The 14,652-nt window shown below is 44.8% G+C and overlaps 1 protein-coding gene across 1 annotated transcript in view; it reads left to right on the forward strand.

Annotated features, from left to right (window-relative positions):
* The window catches only part of LOC309588294 (protein ELYS-like), a gene marked incomplete at its 3' end in the record, with an annotated part of 58,994 nt that overhangs the window by 15,433 nt on the left and 28,909 nt on the right, over window positions 1-14,652 (forward strand). The gene's annotated exons all lie outside the window — the stretch shown is intronic.

The following is a 14,652-nucleotide window of genomic DNA, read 5'->3' on the forward strand; positions in this document are numbered from 1 at the left end:
CAGGGGTGTCTGGCTCGGATGGGAGCTATTGCGCACATCAGCTTGCTGCACGATACGTGATCATTTGCTTCCCAGGAAGCGGGCTGTGGTAAACAATTGCCGTTGTCAGCTCTCCCTGACGATTTCATCACCGCTTCCCCTCATTTTCCCTTCATCAGTAGGCTCTTCTGCAGCCTCCCAAAGCAGATCTTTGCCTCTGCAGCCTCTGCCTTCTGCTGCGGCAGCCCCATTTCCCCCTCTTAGATGGCCCTCCTGTTGCTGCAACACCTTAATCACCTTTATCTCATGACACCCACTACCTTCTCTCTGCTTTCTCCCACCAGAGTGACTTCCCCCCCCCTTCCATAGGTTTTCCATTTGCAGTGCACCAACCTTTCTCTCTCGTCTGAAGAGTTTCAGGAGAGATGGAGCCTTTGTGATGGACAGCCCACCTTCACCCAGGCAGGATCTAAGCTAAAGGATCAGCTAGCTAGTCATCAGACAGCGGAGCAATTAGTAGGAAGGGGGAGAGCAGTCTTCCCACTGCCCTCATCTTCCTGTCTAGGGGGTTCTTCGCCGGATTTGGGGAGGAGCGTGCTAGGGCAAATAACACTTCTGAACAGTGTAGTAGCTGAAATAAATTTCTTGGCAAGTTGACCTAGCCCACAGACTGTGTATTTTGCAAGCCTGATGTAGACTCTTCCATTCAAATGAGATGTTCTGATGTCAACTCCAGTTTGGAGATAACTGGGGAAATCAAGAAGTTTCTCAATAGCCTTTGCTGAATTGCAACTATATCGTTCAGAGGCTTGTTCGGCAGTTGAGCGGGGATTTGGTTGGAATGTTGGCAGGACGAATTTCAGAATGAGGGTCAAGAAGCTTGGTTTGGAGCTTCGTTTGCCACCGTAAGGAGTATTTGGTGTGTCCCCTTGTCTGAAACCAGTTTTCAGAAAAAGGTGGGAATGGCCCATGTGTGTTCTCCTGTGTAGAAATGGCTTTGAATGGAATGATTTTACCATGATTTGTCCTTCAGTAAGTTGAAACGTCAGAGGAGAAGTTTAATGTGTTCCTCAGACCAGCAAGCAGTCCAGCCTGTGGCGAGAATTAAGAAAAAGAACGTGGAACTAGTTGAATTAGTACTAATGGCCGTGGTGATGTCTGAATGAGTGTACAGTTAGAAACAAACATTTACTGTTGATGGTTCCGATACTGGAAGTATGCAAGATTCTCATTTTGTTTTGTTGGTTATGTTTAGGAGGAACAGTTAGAAGCGGTATTGTCAGCTGCCGTCCAGACAGGTTCTTTAGAACTTCTGACTGGATGCATTAAACATTGGACATCGGAAGGTAATACTTCTTACGTTGGTTTTATGTTACATATTTTTTTAGTTTGAAATTGTTGATTCATTTCTTTTTTGTTCTCTTTTTTTAAAGAGCAGCCAAGTTCTGCTGCTAATTTACGCTTTGTTCTTGAGTGGACATGGAACAAAGTGATCTGTACGAAAGACGAATTTGACCAAATATGTGAGTACTAGTGCAGTCATTCTGCAAACATAAAACCATTCTTTCTAATTGAGCTTATTCGGTAATCTGCTGGTACATGATATTGCACGCGGTTCTTTAAGTGTACTTTGAAACTCTGAAATTGCTCTGTAGGCTAATGATTTAATACTTATTCTTGAAAAGGTGTTCCGCTGTTTGATGGCTCTTGCAACTTCATTGACCCACAGATGTTACAGTCTCTTCAGCACTGCCAGTTGCTTTTGAGCAACCTTAGCACAGTCTTAAACTGTTTTCTAACAGAAGCACAAGAGCTTACTGACAAAGGTTTGTAGAAGCATTACGAAATCTTTGGTATGTCTTATCAAGATTTGGAATTATGCTTGGGTTGTAATTGTGGAGACACGAGCTTTTGTTGTTTCTGGTGATTGGAAGACAGTCAAATTTAGCTGGGAGAAGGGGCTTAAATGTGAGAAGTTGGGACCACCACTCAATATGCCTTGAGTTCAGGGCACTAGTTTGTTGTGGACTTCACGCAAGTGGGCAAGGGAGGCTGCATTCAGCAAGAAGCTGTGTAAGCAACTGGCTTGAAATTACAGCAGCTGAATGTGGTCATGCTGAAGATGTTTCTTTCTAATTCTTAGCTAGCAATGTATAACTGCATGCACATATTGTAGTGCCAATTACTAAAACCATAAAGGAAGCATAAGCGAGTAACTTGTAAAGTAAGTTCCTTGAGTTTCTATGGCTTTTTGTCTTACAAATTGTTCGGGGCATATGGAGGGGGAAAAAAAGAATATCCCTTTGCCATGGTAAAAATCTCGGCTACATGAAAAACGGGTGCCTTATTTGTGAGTGTATTTAATAGTTCAGGCTTTATTTCTTTTATTTTCACTTTTAGTGAAGCTGGTTCTTTGTAGGGGTTGCGTTTTGTTTTGGCGGTGATCGTGGTTTTTTTCTTGAGACAAGGAAGTGATGCAGAGTGAAAAATGCAAAGAGAAAGGTTTCTACCGTGTTATTTCTGTACTTTCTATTCAGGATGATGAAGGGAGTTTTGTGCAACTGAAAGGAATTGCGTAACAAAAATCATCTTGTGCCTTCTTTCAGGTTTTGCAGACTTGACAAATAAGCAGGTGGTAACCAGCCTCGTTTCTTTGTATGCACAAGTGGTCATCTGGTTCTGTCGATCCGGTCTCCTTCCAGAGGGTTTAGGTAAGCGTAAACTGTAATACATTTGTAACAGGGAGACTGTGCAGTAGGTGATTCCTGTGAGCACATGCTTAGCCATGCTTTTGTAAATGTTTTGTCGATAACAAGTGGTGTTGGTTCAGTGACAGCGTCTGCTGAAGTTGTGCTGGTGAAATTGAGATGTAACTGTTTTTTCAAGCAGATAGTGTAGAGTAATGCGAGCGGGTTCTTTCCTGGATGTTTTTTAGTAATAGCAACAAGCCTCTGACTTCAAGGAGTTGCTTGTGTCCACAGCTTGCAATACGTGGGATCTTAAACAAATTGCTATTCAACAACAAATGCTGGAGCGCTTGTTTTTGCAGTAAAAGCGTTACCCGCGTGTTTTGAACTTTTGATTTATGGCTTGAGGAAAAAATGCACCTTGGAAATACTCCTTTCTTTGGATGGGTTATAAATTCTATTGTCAGCCTTAATTGCCTTCCAGATGCTCACATGACAAGTTTAGGTAAACCATGGCCTTTGAGAGTTGTTCTTTTTTATAGCGAGCTTCAGCTTACACTACGTGTTCCGAACGCTACATCAACTGTAACCGTGAACGGGCGCTCGAGACAAGAAGGAATTGAGTCTTGTGTCTTACATCTCTTTCAGCAACGGCAGAAAGAGGGTTGGCTGGTGTCAAAGTTGGAGGCTTGCCTGTGCTTCTTGATGCTTAGCTTGTACGATCTGCTGTCAAGTGTTTAGTTGAAAATTTTCGTTTAAAAATGCGATACCGCTTCTTTAACTTGCTTTTACTTGCTCGCCTGCAGATGATGATATGCATTTGTCCAGACCTTTCTACACTTATCCTCTGATTCAGAGCTACTACACTGGGCATCGACAGAAACTTGAGCGTTTATCAAGGTAAGACTTGCGGGAAAGCTCTAGAACACTTCCCCGGCAAATTCAGAAGTGGAAGTGAATGGGTTTTATATCGCCACTTGCATTTGCTGTGCTTAATGCATTTGCCGGCAATACTCTTGACTTCAGCGACGCAAGTGTTCCGTTGGACACAGAGGGTACTTTCCCGTGTTAAAATGTTTATATATACCTCTGCTTAGTGCCATTGGTCGGTATCGTCATTTTTTGTAACATGCTTAGTTCGTTGGCTAATCTGTATAATTTGTTACGACTGAAACAGGTCATGTGATTAGGATAGGATCAGTCATCTCCAGTTGAGCAAAGCACGGCGTTCACAGCGAAATTGCTTTGGACACAGAAGAAAGCATGTTTTAAAAAAGCAATCATCCCTCTTGTTGACTAGTAACAGATGGTAATAATTGTGGTGGCCTAAATCTCCTACTCACAAGTAGATTTGTGTAATTTAATAAGCTAGTCGGAGTTACATGTAACTCTCTTGCCTGGACCAGCATATAGGTGATATGCCTTGGATTAGATGATCATAGGTTGTCCTCTGGGAATTGTACTGAGAACTAAATAAAGACCGAAAGAAGGTTAGGCTGTGGCACTGTGAACAAGCTGCTGCAAGACGAGTTAAGGTGGACGCTGCAGTGTAGCAGGTGTTGACTTTAAAGCCCACCTTACTTAGCTTACCGCTCAAGTAACTTAGGTACCGGCTCGTGTGTGCCTTAGAAACATACACCCTCTAGCGTGCTTTTTCTGCTGTGTATCATCGGGAAATTAAAGGGTAGTGTCGCAGCCAGCACAAGACTGGGATGGACTTTGGAAGAATGTCATTTTCAAAAGTTCAGCCATCCGTAATTGTCACGGTATGTGTGTAGAAACAGAAATGCTGCGTAAGACGATACTGAAATGTACCTGTATGCTCAGCTTCCTGAAAATAACTTTTTTTCAGTAAGAAAAGTGAGATGCTGAGAGCAAAACCTGAAATTTCCGTGATGTTGTCTCACAGCTGTGTATTGGAACACTCCAATTTGCGGCATTAGGTTTGCGTTAAAGAACAGTCCTGGTATTTTGAAACTGTTGCGTTTCCTCTGTTAAGACAGCATGAGAGTGGTTATTTCTGGCACTTAAAAAACTTTGTCTACGCTTCCTTTGTATTACAAGTAACACAACAAGAAAGAAAACCTGAAAACTGAAAGGCCATTGCAACTTTTCCCTTAATAAGAGAGCTCTTACGATTTCTATTTTGAACTCCTTTAATAATTGCATACGATCTAACGAACGTCTTTCGTCTGCCTCAGAAACTTCTTCCACGTCTATTTCAAGTCATGGTCGTGCCTTTGTCTGTTTGCTGCTTTCTTTGGCTCCTGGGAGCTTTTGGTTTTGTTTTGAGTGGAGGAAATGAGTTACACCGAGAGGCTGGAATTACTCTTTCACTCGGTCCAAATCCTTGCCACCTTTTGTTCCAGGGGAAAATGGGATTCTGACTGCTTGATGATTGATGGAATGGTTTCCCAGTTAGGAGACCAAGTCGAGAAGCTGTGGCGGAGAGATGAAGGAGGAACTGGGAAGTATCCACCTGCTAGTTTACATGTGAGTGTTATGTCCACTGGAAACAACAACAACCACCACCCCCCAGCCCCCACACCCCCAAAAAAAAGCCAATGATTTGTGAAAGACAGGAGTTTTTAAAGAACTCTTTAATTTTTCCTTTCAGGCACTGCTGGATCTCTATTTGCTAGAAAGCATTGAGGAAAGCTACAAACATGCAATTGTATCCTTTCTAGTTGTTTTTATTACACCTTCAGTATACGCGCATCAATGTTCTTAAATGTTTGTCACCTACGTGTTTAATAACATTTTTTAAAGTATGCTCCAAACACAATGCACGTGAAAGCTTTTAGTTTAGAATTAAGTGGTAGACAGAAGCGTTGTTTTGTTTCTTTGCACTGTGGATTTTTTATGATTTTTTGAATGTTTTGTTGCAAAGTCTGTTCTGATAGGGGAAAACAGGTTTACTAGGAAATGCTACAGATGATAAACAGCCCCTTTAGTTCTTCTCAAAATTTAAATGCAGAGTTTAATTTTTTAAAGCACCCATACCTGTAGCAAATGGCTGCTTGCTAGAACGATGCACCAAAACGTGCTGCTTCAGAGCAAAGGGATTTCTAACAGTGGTTTACCAGTACCTGAGTTTTGCCGAAATCATCCATTTTCCAGCACAGCTAGTGACAGGCTTGCTTTCGTTCTGCTAAAAGGGCAGGCACGCAGCATAATGAACCGAGAGAAGAGCAAAGTCATTGGGCAGAAGAGACTTAACTTTCAAGCTGCCGAAACATACACAATTGCTTTTGTTGTTCGTTGCCTAACCCGAGAGGGGAGCCTAGAGAGCAAGGGGTTTAAAAACTGTTGTACCCCAGAGCTGTCTTATCAGCATATGTCCCTAAAAACGGATGTCAGAAAGAGACAAGGACGCTACCAGTGAGTGACGCACATAGTGGTTTAAATCCAGCTTTCATCATTCAGAGCTAAGTGGTATCGCAAGGGCACCGTAATCTGCACTGGTTTATATACCCTGGAAATGAGGGAAGAACCAACTGTAGAATTTGTTTGCTTCAATAATTAAGCATTGGATGTCCAAATGTTTTGAGTGTCCAACTGGTAGCTCTGCTGAGTGAAGAGGGAGCCTGAGTTTATAACTGAAGTATTTAAATGTCCAAAGTTAACCTTTTGGAATGCCTTACAGAAATCAAAGAGTCTGTCTTTCTGCTTATTTATTCAGAAGGCAATTTTGTTGTTAGCACCTGACTCTCTTCTTCAGGTTATAACAGCTTAAAATGGCAAGGCGAATTTCCTGCCTCCTGCCACTTTTACCTTCTTCTTTCATTATGGTTTTCTCAATGCAATGATGTGATGAATTTTTGGCCTTGCAAAGTTATTAGCCTTAACTAGATACTTGATACCAGACAATTTACTTGCTGCTCGATATCATGCATTCCCTTCCGAAGAAAGCGGAAACTTCAATCGACTCCTTCCCAACTGCCTTTGCCATCCCCTGGGGTCTTGTTAAGCTCATTCAAGGTTTTTGGCTTCTGGATCACAATGATTATGAAGTACGTACGTTACGGTTTAGTTAGACAGGCCTTGCAGTACAAAGCTATAATCTATAAAATGGCTTTAAGAAACTGGTGCTTAGCTGACAACAGGTGATAAAACATTAGCAGCTTTTTTGTAGTACCGCTCCGACACCTTCAGCAAGAAGTGATGATTGAAATTTTAATTACTTTGACAGGAAATGGATTCAAACAAAGAAGAAATCAACTTTAGTAATGCTTGATATGTGAATTTTCCAAGCCATCCCTTTAGGCTGTTTTCAGCAGACCAGTTGAGCACTTTCTCAAAAAGGGTGCTTTAGGTACTCTAAATAGTAAAACTGTGACCACAGAGCAGCAAGATTTGAGACAGAAGACTGCAAAAGTGACTGGTCAACCTAATCCATGTTCTTTCTGATGCTGAAGGTTGTTCTGTGCCTGTCACGACGTTCATATAACCTGTTTGTCTGGGAGAATGACTTATTATTTAGCCGTGTGTTTATAAAAAGCAAAGTTTGTATAGAGAGATTTGGTTAACCTAGAAAAGTGTGCATTACTCCTCTTAAAAGACTCGCTCTGGTCTGTATGGCTAACGGAAGCTTTTTCTGCACATACTTAAGAATTTTTCTGTACATGTCCTGTACCAAGTATTTCCTTAGTTAGTCCTCTAAGTTTGTTTAACCCGCATTCACCCTTACCTAAGAAACCGCTGAATGTTTTTGTTGCATGAGAGTATGTCTGTACCTTAATAAACCTGATCTCTGACTTCTACAGAGTTCACTGGCCCTGCTCTTTCATCCAGCTACGATCAAAACTGTGTCATGGCAACATAGGAGGATTATTCAGTCCCTCATGTGCCAAGGAGAGCACAGGCGAGCCCTCAGATACATACAGATGATGAAGCCATCAACGTCAAGCAGTAGTGAAGTGCGGCTTTTCCTCACTGTGTTGTTGTCCAATAGGTAAGGAAATACACCCCACCGCTTTGGCATTCAAATACTGTGAGAGGTGGAGAACAAATAATACAAATCACGATGCCCGAAATTTCCTTTAAGCTTTTGAATGCAGTCATTTTGGGGCGTCTTTCTGGCTCTACTGTTAATATTCCTTCACGTCTCAAAAACTTAATTGCAGGTGCGTGGTGGAGGCTTGGGGTCTGTTGCAGCAACATAGCACTAAGGTAGACATAGAAGAGCTGCTGAAACACATGTATGAAACCTGTCAGGAGATGGGACTAATGGAAGACTTACTGAAGCTACCTTTCACAGACACTGAACAAGTAAGTGTGGACAAGAAAACAAAAATCTTGATCGTCTCTTGGAAAGGAGAAGAGGCAGAATCGTAATAGATGTTTGCAATGTGTTATTTCTCATAGGAGTGTTTGGAGAAGTTTTTACAGACCAATGCTGGTGTTCAGAATCGGGAATTTCTTTTAGTCCACCATCTGCAGCGTGCCCACTATATCCCAGCACTACAGTTGAATCAGTCAATGAAGGTTAATCTTATGGTAAGCCTGAAAGTTCTGTCAAGCGTGCAAGTTTCTGTTAGGTGTTACGAACCATTTTTGATAGTACTCAATAAAAATCCTGCTTTGTTTTTTTTTTATGCCATTCTTTGAAGTACCAGGAATAAGTTTCAACACCTTAAGTTACGGCTGAACCGAAAAGTTGAACAAAGTATTTCACTACTCCAAAGCTACTCTGTGAAGTTATAAATTGAATGTTACAGACCATGGCTGACGCCACTTAAAATAGTTTGTCTGCATCTGAGGAACAAATATCTCGCTCTTCTATCGGCCAATCTTATCGTTCAGTTACTCAGATGCGTATGCTACGTATGGTTTAAATTGCTGAAAGCTGTTTGTGCCACTCCTTTCTGTGGAATGAAGAGTATGTTGTATGTCATCTCTTGTATCTTGCACGCAACTTTCTTCTTCTAGCTGAGAGCAGTCCGGATGCCAATCCACAGGTAAAATTGGCGTGGTGATGTGTTTGGGTTTTTTTTTTTTTTATTTCCTCAAGTTGTAGCGTGAGCTCTACAATTCTACAACTTTCGTTTTACCACTTCTACGACAGAAATTCTTATCTAACTTCTCTGTCTCAAAATTTCTTCTTATGTGAACTTCTGTTATGGATCTGTGATGCATTCGCTGTTTTCCGGAACGACAGTTCTCCAGTGAATCAAACGTATAAGGTGGTTTTGGAAGTTTTAGGTCCTGCGTTTGGAAACTTGGATCCAGCCGGAAGGGAAGGTGCGTGTAGGTAGCTTTCCCTTACTCCTTTTAATAGTCCCATCATTTTGTCCATCATTTCGTCAGAACGATCGTGATCCTCGCTTGAGAGAGAGAGCAGTTGTCAGAAACTCCATATTAGACCAATACGGCAAGATCCTTCCTAGAGTCCAAAGGAAGCTGGCTGTAGAGAGAGCCAAGCCTTACCATTTGCCTTCATCGGTCTTCAGAGAAGGTAATTTTTAGGGGGGGGAATATAACGGACAACTAGCCATCACTTTGATTACACAGGGCTGATATGTTTTCCCCTCTTGCTTTACAGTCGCAAGACCAAAGCCGTTATCAACAGTAACAAAACAAGCTAATGCAGGAAATGTGCGTACAAGAGCAACTTTCATCGGTAATGTGTTGTCCAAAATTGGAGAAGTATGGGTAGGGAACGAGCGGAAAACCAGTTTCTCACAATATGATAGGTAAGCAGCCTTTTAACAAAGTTTAGTCTTGAGCTACGTGTTTGGAGAGAGCGAGAAAAAGCCATTTGCATTATGGTAGTGTTTTGGAGGGAAGGTGCACCCGAATAAAGCTTTGTTTGCCTTTTTTGCACATACAATGTGTAACATTCGAGAAGCAATGCATCTGAAGTAATATTTGGAGAGGGATTTTTTTCTGCTGTGATGAGGTCATTTATGCAAATACCTGTATTTCCATGATGGTAAATGTGTTTACAGAATTTAAGACGGTTGAAACTAGAACACTAGGATTACCAGCGAGCCATTGGTGTACGGATTTTGGTAGACTCGATTGTGGATCAAACAGCCATCTTTCACCGCTTCCTGCCCGGTTTCTGCTTCGTTTCTGCCCTTTTTACTTAAAACCAGGCAGACTTCTAAAGAGCAGAAAAGAGGCTCGTAGTTGTCAGGTGACTTTCCTACAGGTGGTATGGTCAAATAAGCTTGAATTCTGGTGTGCTTGGACTTCAGGCGAATGAGAGTCAGTTACGTTTTCCTTTCAATTCTAGCCCTAGAGCTACAGAACCACCAGGCTTAACACACGCTCTCCCTGGAGCAGAGTTGCGCGATCCATTTGTTGGGACACCGGTTACAAAATGTTCACAAAAACGTTCCAGGTATAGTAGATCTACAGAATGAATACTTCAGCAAGGTGTTGCCTCTCATATGTATGTGTGCACGTATGTTGTGTGTGTATGCGTGTGTGTGTATACTTTCTGTGTTTGCTACGTGTTCTGTTTGCATGTGGGTTTGTATCTGTTAAAGAAAAGGTCAACTTAGGGACACAACTAAGTGGAGAATTTGAAGTGGTCCCAGCACAGAAGTGCAGATGAAGTTTCTTCTGACATGAGAACTGCATCACTTGTGCAACTTAAAATTGGACTGCTCTTGCCTCAGAGGCAGTGGTTTAGGAAATTAAGTGTGAAATGTAAAGAATTAATTGAAAAAAGAAAATGCCTGTAACTTGCTCGTGGGCCTGATGCATCACCCCAGCAGTGCGGGTTCACCCGTATTTCTCGTTCACTGAATGTTTTTGTTACGTATCATCTTGGATTTCTTGAACGCAGCATCATTTTTTTCCCATGTATTTATTTGTGTTCATACTTTAAATTGTGTATCTCAACAGATTGCTGGATTTGGTGGTTCGTCCTGTTCCTTTGTGTTCTGCAGCCCAGGGTGGTAAAGCCTGTAAACTTTGTTTAAAATTAAACCACCAAAGTGTTTAACACAAACACTGTTGGATTCACATTGGGGGATATTTTCAATATGCGTGGGGTTATTGTATGCACAGTCCTTTTGGAAGCAGTACGTTGGGAACAGTCATGCAGATCAACGCTCCCGCCTAACTCGGTGTCATCTGCAAACTTACTGAGGGTGCACTCGGTCCCCTCGTCCAGGTCATTGATAAAGATATTAAACAGAACTGGCCCCTGTACTGAGCCCTGGGGAGCACCACTTGCGACCGGCCGCCCACTCGATTTAACTCCATTCACAACTCTCTGGGCCTGGCCATCCAGCCGGTCTTTTTACCCAGTCAAGAGTACGCCCGTCCAAGCCACGAGCACCCAGTTTCTCCAGGAGAATGCTGTGGGAAACGGTGTCAAAGGCTTTACTGAAGTCCAGGTAGACAACATCCACAGCCTTTCCCTCATCCACTAAGTGGGTCATCTTGTCACAGAAGGAGATCAGGTTAGTCAAGCAGGACCTGCCTTTCATAAACCCATGCTAACGGGGCCTGATCCCCTGGTTGTCCTGTATGTGCCACATGATGGCACTCGGTATGATCTGCTCCATAACCTTCCCTGGCACCGTGGTCAGGCTGACAGGCCTGTAGCTCCCCAGATCCTCCTTGCAGCTCTTCTTGTAGATGGGCGTCACATTTGCTAACCTCCAGTCGACTGGGACCTCCCCAGTTAGCCAGGACTGCTGATAGATTGTGGAAAGTGGCTTGGTGAGCACCTCCGCCAGCTCCCTCAATACCCCTGGGTGGATCCCATCCAGCCCCATACACTTGTGTGTGTTTAAGTGGCGTGGCAGGTCACTGACCATTTCTCCTTGGATTATGGGTGCTTCATTCTGCTCCCCGCCCTTGTCTTCCAGCTCAGGGGGCTGGGTATGCCGAGAACAACTGGTCTGACTCTTAAAGACTGAGGCAAAGAAGGTGTTAAGTACCTCAGCCTTGTCCTCATCCTTTCTCACTGTGTTTCCCCCCACATCCAATACAGGATGGCGATTCTCCTTAGCCCTCCTTTTGTTGCTAATGTACTTGTAGAAACGTTTTTTGTTGTCTTTTACAGCAGTAGCCAGATTAAGTTCCAGCTGGGCTTTGGCCCTTCTGATTTTCTCCCTGCAGAACCTCACGACATCCTTGTTCACCCATCTTCCTGAGCTGGTGGCCCCTTCTTCCAAAGGTCATAAACTCTCCTTTTTTCCTGAGTTCCAGCTGAAGCTCTCAGTTCAGCCAGGCCGATCTTCTCCCCTGCCAGCTCGTCTTTCGGCACACGGGGACGGCCTGCTCCTGCGCCTTCTTTAAGATTTGCTTCTTGAAGAATGTCCAGCCTTCCTGGACTCCTTTGCCCTTCAGGACTGCCTCCCAAGGGACTCTGTCAACCAGGCTCCCAGACAGGCCAAAGTCTGCCCTCTGGAAGTCCAAGGTAGCAGTTCTGCTGACCCCGCTCCTTACTTCTCCAAGAATCATAAACTCTATCATAATTTTGCCATCACTAGGCCCAAGACGGCCTCCAGCCGTCACATCACCCACCAGCCCTTCTCTGTTCACAAACAACAGGTCCAGCGGGGCACCTTCCCTAGTTGGCTCCCTCACCAGCTGCGTCAGGAAGCTATCTTCCACACACTCCAGCAACCTCCTAGACTGTTTCCTCCCCGCTGTATTGTTTTTCCAGCAGATATCTGTAAGTTGAAGTCCGCCACGGGAACAAGACCTAGCGCTTGTGAGAACTTCTCCCAGCTGCTTATAGAATATGTCATCTGCCTCTTCATCCTGGTTGGGTGGTCTGTAACAGACTCCCACCATGATATTTGCCTTGTTGGCCTTCCTCCTGATTCTTATCCATAAACATTCAACCCTGTCATCACCACCATTAAGCTCTAGACCACCAAAACATTCCCTTCCATACAGGGCTACCCCACCGCCTCGCCTTCCTTGCCTATCCCTTCTGAAGAGTTTATAGCCATCCACCGCAGCACGCCAGCTCTGTGAGCCATCCCACCATGTGTCCGTGACAGCAACTATGTCATAGTTTTCCTGCTGCACAATGGCTTCCAGTTCTGGAAGGCTAGACAACACTACTTGTGCTCCTGATCCCTTAACCAGTCATCCCAAGGCCCTGCAGTCTCTCTTGATTGCCCTCGGACTACTTGTTGCAACTTCATCACCGCCTACCTGAAAAATCAATAATGGATAGTAATGCGAGGGCCGTACCGGGGTAGGGAGCGTTCTCTTCCCATCTTTAACCCGGGTGCCAGCAGACTTCCCCAAGAAGTGGGGCTGGTCTGCATATTGGGCCTTCTGTTCCCCTCAGGAGAGTCTCCTGTGACAATGAGACATCTTTTTTTCTTTATGGAAGCCGTTTTGATGCAGGACATGGGCCAACTTAACCTCGGCAACACCTCTGAGCCGGATGAACCATCGCCCTCGTCATTGTTTGCTTCCACTTGCAGAGCCTCATACCTATCATGCAAGGGCACCTGGGAAGGGGGGGCAGTCACAGAGGAGACGTGCCTGCTGCGCCGGGCAGGCACTGGTCGCCATTGCCCCCTGTCCCTTAAGTCGCTGCCTTCAGCCAGGCGGAAAGAGGATAGGGGATCCTCTGGGTCATCTGTCCTGTCTGCATGTTGGGCCTGCCTCAGGGAAGGGAAGGTGCGATTCCAGCAGTCTCTCTCTCTCCTTCGCTCTCCCTGATACTCCACAGCCTACACACCTCCTCCCGGAGCTCCAAGAGGAGCCGTCCCTCGAGCTGGGCGCACCTCCCACAGGCGTGCTCACTGCTGCCGGCCGGTACTGGCATTAAGAGCAGGCCACACCCTGCAGCCTGACGCCTGGGTGGCAGCGTGTTCCCGCCAGACCTCTGTCTGGGCAGCTGCGTCAGTGGAGCCCATTGCTCCCTGCTCGAGCTGGCAGAGCTTCAGCGCCCTGACGCACAAACTGCCCCACCTCGCCCTGGTTGGCAGCGCTCCCCGGGGGCTTCTTTTATATGGGGCGGGGGGGGCGAGCTTGGCTTCCATCGCTCCTGGCCCCGGCCAGGTCTTGTCAGCTGCCAGCCCCCGGCAGCTCTCTCGGCTCCCCCGAGGCTCCCCGGGTTCGGGAAACCCCGCTGTGCACCACGCCAGAGCCCTCCGCTGCTGACTGTGCCGGCCCCGGAGCCACTCGCCTCGGCAGCGCAGAATACGTGTGTCGTCTCAGGCAATCCCAGTGATTCCTTAGCGCGCAGCGTTGAGTTGTGGGATGCGATACCTGGCCAGTTAGTTTGACTAAGTGCTGCGGTCACAACTGTCACGACTGAAACTTCAAACTTTGTATCTTACATGATTGTATCTTTCCCTGTTAGATGCAGAGTCGGTCGCTCTGTGTGGATCCGTAGTCAGTCCCGAAAGTACTGCGATGGGATGACGACTGCCAGTTGTGTATACAGCTTGCACTGTAAAACTGCTCACTTTGTTCACGGGTGGTGGCAAATCGTTAGGCATGAACAGAAATATCAGAAATGGAGCACGTGATTGCAGAGACTGAATACTCTGTTCTCCATCCCTTAAACGCATAAACTTTTCTCTCCAGTAGAGAGTGCGCTGGATGTTTCTAACTTTACAGTCAGTGGTGATCTGAAAGGAAAGGCAGCGTTTCGCTGTCCTCAGTCTCATCTAGCTCAGCTGGAAGTTAGTCCGTTTGGTAATCAATAGTGCATTCACAGCCATTTTTTAACTTTAGGTTCTTGAAGATTGCGCGGTTAAGGCACAAACCTCGGAAGAAGCCCCTGAAACATCACCACATAGTGAACTGCTTCCATCAGGCAGTCCTCAATACAGCTATGCTACTATAGAGCAACAGTCTGCATGTGATTTGCCTGATAATAGAGATGGTGAACGTGAGGGAGATGGAGAGCTTTGTATATCTCAGAGTAATTTTCAGAGCTTCTAGAAGCTCTACTGATACAGCAAATATATATATATATATATATATATAGCATCAAACACTATAGTGGTTCCATTAAGTAATAACTTAAAACGTAGATGGAAAG

Source organism: Platalea leucorodia (genome assembly GCF_965183815.1).
Source record: "Platalea leucorodia genome assembly, chromosome: 3".
In the NCBI taxonomy this organism is placed as follows: domain Eukaryota; kingdom Metazoa; phylum Chordata; class Aves; order Pelecaniformes; family Threskiornithidae; genus Platalea; species Platalea leucorodia.